The following is a 5,015-nucleotide window of genomic DNA, read 5'->3' as shown; positions in this document are numbered from 1 at the left end:
TCATAATACATGTATGTGTGTGTCTCATCAACACAAGTATTCACATTATTATGTGTCAAAATAATACATCCAAAACAATTTTCAAGGCTATCACCATATTTTAGCCAAAAATCAAGGATTTGAATTTCTGCAATTGAAATTTAGTTGAAGGCTTTGTCATAATATCTGCCAACATGTCTGCAGTAGGGCAGTACTTTAAAGTAAACTTTCCATTCCTTAGTTCTGTGCGAATAAAATGGAATTTTATGTCTATGTGTTTAGATCTTTGTCTGTTCACTGGATTGTTCGCTAAAGCGATTGTTCCCTGATTGTCTTCAAAAATCAAAACATTACCTGATTGATATTCTCTGTCAATGTCTTTCAACAACTGGTCTAAGTAAAGGCTTTCTTGTACTACAAGTGCAAGAGCCATGTACTCTGCCTCACATGAGGACAAAGCAACACTGGGTTGTCTCCTAGATTTCCAAGAAACTAAAGCTCCATTAGATGTCAGACCAAAACAATAACCTGAAGTGCTTCGCCTATCATCAGGACTTGAAGCCCAATCGGCATCACTATACCCTATCAAAGAAAGGTTGTCAATACTTCTTCTGTAAGTTAATTCATAGTCAATGGTTCCCTTCAAATACCTAAATACATGTTTGACTGTCACCCAATGGCATGCCAATGGTCTGGACAAATGTTGAGAAAGTTTTGTAACTATCCAGCAAATGTCAGGCCTAGTGTATATCATAAGATAAATCAAGCTACCAACAGCCTCCCTGTATTTTCTTTCATCTATTGGATCACTATCATTTGACCACTCAAATTTTTGTTCAGAGGGATTTGCTCTTGGTTTGCAATTAGTCATATCTAATTTTTCCGGAATGTCCTTTGTGTACTTTCTTAAACAAAAAAGTGACACAGTCTCAGCAACTATGAGATTTTTGGCGGATTCGAGCCCTTATGGAATAGTGAAATGTCTGAGGTCAGATAATGGGACAGAATTCACGTTGGGTGAATTTCAGCGGTTGATGCAAGAGAATAAAATAAGGCATGAAACCTCTGCTCCTTATTCTCCACACCAGAACGGTGTCGCTGTACGGAATTGGAGAACCATATTTGAAATGGGTAGATGTCTTTTGTTAGAGGCTAAACTAGGTAAAGAAATGTGGGCCCATAACCTGTTAAGTTTGACATAATTTAGGATGACACAGGATACTTTTGTAACTATGGTTTTTATTCAAACCCAAAGAACAACATATTAACATGGAGACATCGTGAGTGAATTTCAGTAGGAAGGAATCAACAGCAAAAGTGAAATGTAAACACCCGGTTATTTATCATAATAGTGAACGCCCTTCGTTCAAGGGAAATAGCCAACAAAGTATTGTAGAGAGACATTATTACACAATTGTTTCTCTTAGACCATTAGAAATCATATCATATACTAATAGTAATAATACATAGAAATAATTCAACAGACGTCAACTTCGAACTATCTATAGATAGTTCGAAGATGACGTCACTCAGGCCTTTGTTATTAATTTTGCCATCCGCGTTTGTGAGTTGTTCTCACTAAACTGTATTAACCAGACTATAAAAGTTCATGGTTACACAGAGTTTGTGTGTTGGTCCGTTATACTTCCGGATGGCAATGTTGTGAACTCCTTGGCCAAGCGCATTCTATCTATAGAGCACTCGCTTCACACGCAAAGGGACCAAGATCGAGCAGTCGAGATTTTTTTCCCGACCCCTCTGTCCACCCAGCAGAAAATGATTTGATCTGGCGGACAGTACTCGAACTGTTATAGTTGTTATTGTCCGTTTCACGTTATAAATAGAACGAAGATGACGTCACTCTGGTCTTTGTTTTAGTCTTTGCGCGCCATCCGCGTTTATGAGTAATGCTCAGTGAACTGTATTAACCTGACTATAAACGTTCATGGAAACACACAGTTATGTGTGTTGGTCCGTTATACTTCCGGATGGCAATGTTATGAGCTTCCTCGCCAAACGCATACTATCTATAGAAACCATGATAGATAACGTAGCCATCGTTATGTTATAGATAGAATGCGCTTGGCCAAGGAGTTCACAACATTGCCATCCGGAAGTATAACGGACCAACACACAAACTCTGTGTAACCATGAACTTTTAAAGTCTGGTTAATACAGTTTAGTGAGAACAACTCACAAACGCGGATGGCAAAAACAATAATAAAGGCCTGATTGACGTCATCTTCGAACTATCTATAGCCTGATACTGAAATCCAAAAGGACTGGCAGTTTGACGTCATTCTTTGGTTTTTGTACCGCCTAGTGAGTTGTCGTTAGTAGAGCTCTTGGAGACAAGTTATTTCATTGGTTGAACTATTGAATACAACTCACGATTTGTTTTCTTTTGTGGCAAAAGACCGGCATTTTGACGTCATTTTTTGGTCAGTATCAGGCCATAACTTTACGAAGGCCACGTAGATATTGGCTCCATGGGCATAACGGCTCTGAAGGACTGCTTTTATGCACGATTTTGTTGACAAAATTAAATAGGTTTCACAAAACAGCATTCAGTAATGTGTTAATTTATTCAAGATTTTTATTCTTCTTCTTCTTCTTCTTCTTCTTCTTCTTCTTCTTCGTTCCCGTCACGTTACATGGTCAGTCCGGTCTGGTGAATGAAGCCCACAGTGGTCCTGAGGTCGTCCTCACTGCCGTACAGCTTCTTTGAGTATGGGGTTGGGCCAGGCCAGAAGTTTTTAGTTTAGTTATTTATAAAACACATTTGACAACAAAGAAAAATGTTATTTGCGTCATATTGAGTGTGACGATCTTGAGAAGGTTAACTCACTCAATCCTACTTACTTACTTACTTATCCGAACCAGCGACCACCTGAGCTCTAGCCCTTCGGTCTTCACTCAATCCTAGAGATTTTTGCTACTTTTCAAAAATTGGAGAAAAGAATGTAGACAGTCTATTGAAAATGTGCATGTAGCTACATAGATAGTTTTATTCAACTATCATTAACGTCCAAAAACTACAGACATTAGCTTTGATGTTACGCATATAATTTGTCTCATAAAAATGTAATAAATAGGCGTGGGGTAAAAGTAACCCCGAGTATGCTACGGATATAGTCGGTGTTAGGGTTGAGTGAGTTAAACGACTCCAATCAATAGGCTATTATGCAAGTATAGCTTGTGCAAGTTTTTCCAAGATGGCCATGTTGCCTTTTCCCAGCTAGCTATAGAAACACTATCTAACACAAATAAACACTTGCAAAGGTGGATCAATTAATCTACTGAGGTGACGATTCAAGGTGTATATACATGCAGGTCTGACATTCGAACCCAAATATGGGCCTAGTTTAACAGTGTTGTAATGAACAATATATTGCGCCAATTTTTTTTTTTGAGATTCCCATTACAACAATGAGACCATAATGAATTCGGTTTATCAGACCTGCACATAAGTGTACGTCGTGACAATAGGATTCAACAGTCGTTACGTCACTTCCTTCCTTATGACGCATGGTAACTTAGTAACACTGGCTCTAAACTATCGGAACAATGGCGGACGCCCGTATGAAATATTACTCCGGTGAGCATAAAGGGTATCCAGAGGGGAAAAAAAACCTAAATTTGATCATGTTTTGACTTTTACACATTCTGATCACAAGACATATGAAAAGTTCTCGCCAGCTTGAAGAATATAAAGTAATGATTTTCTTTGTTTAGAACCAAGATGGCCGCCGTTGCCGGGCAGCGTGACATCAGACTACTGAATCCAATTACATCCTTCTATGTACCCATTCCATGCCCTGAAAAAAAACTCCCCAAAACACGTTTTTAAAATTGTGGCCATAAAACACATTCTTCAAATATCGATCGTTTAAACATAAACATAGTTTATATCAAATTGGATTCAGTAGTCTGATGTCACGCCGCCCGGCAACGGCGGCCATATTGGTTCTAAACAAAGAAAATCATTACTTTTTATTCTTCATGCTGGCTAGAACTTTTCATATGCCTTGTGATCAGAATGTGTAAAAGACAAAACATGATCAAATTTATGGGTTTTTTTCCTCTGGATACGCTTTCATGCTCGCAGGGGAAATATTTCATACGGGCGTCCGCCATTGTTCCGTGAGTTTAGAGCCAATGTTACTAAGTTACCATGCGTCATGAGGAAGGAAGTGACGTCACGACTGTTGAAGAGTATTAAGAAATGAAGAAGCAGGCACCGGTGTAAGATAAAGAACTTTCTTGCTTTGCCTGGTTCTTTATAACATGGTTTACCCCTAAAATAATCCTCATCTTGTCAAACACCCTCAAACCTAGGAATTCACTGAAGTCCCAATTTGAGAGTTTTTAACAAAACGAGGATCATTTTATTTTAATCAATCGATATAATTTGAAGGTTGAGTTTTCCAGCCAAATATCTTTATTAAACCGTGTTGTTTTTTTTTCTTCTTCAGAGTATACCGGTATCATGTACCATTTCATTATAACTAACTGTTTTTTGAGCCTTTTTGGAGCTTTTTTATATAGCGCAATATCTACTTAACGTGCTCAAAGCGCTTTACAAGGGGTCCCTGGTCAACAGCAACATTTAACATGTAGGACGAGACATGACACCTGTTAGGCGATATTACAATTTTTCGGACAAAGACAACGCTGTTAACGGCCAGGTACTCATTTTACACCTGAGTACGGTGAGAGAATGTGAGTAAAGAGTCTTTTCCAAGGACTCAACTATGCGTCGAGCGAGGCTCGAACCCAGGACCTTCCAATCCGAAAACGAGTGTCATACCACTAGACCACATAGCCGCACATGTTGTATATCAATACTCTGTCTCCATTATCTGCTATATTATTTGACTACTGTGCATGCTTTCAAACCACAGTTAGGCACGTAAGCTATCAATTTATTGAAACCGAGATAAATTAGATATAATAGTATGATCAAGGTTAGTGAAAACTGATCTATTGTTAGGTCTCTCTCTATGTCTCAAAACGGTATTCAGTCAGGGTCTATC

General features: G+C 38.5%; 1 pseudogene; it reads right to left on the bottom strand.

The window, feature by feature from the left end:
• Nucleotides 1-100: 100 nt before the first annotated feature.
• Nucleotides 101-850, bottom strand: LOC144961731 (uncharacterized; annotated as a pseudogene).
• Nucleotides 851-5,015: the final 4,165 nt, after the last annotated feature.

This window comes from Berghia stephanieae, unplaced genomic scaffold (assembly GCF_034508935.2).
Source record: "Berghia stephanieae isolate SIO BIC M18660-M18661 unplaced genomic scaffold, UCSD_Bste_1.3 scaffold3848, whole genome shotgun sequence".
NCBI lineage: Eukaryota > Metazoa > Mollusca > Gastropoda > Nudibranchia > Aeolidiidae > Berghia > Berghia stephanieae.
This window is presented reverse-complemented; position numbering and strand designations above follow the sequence as displayed.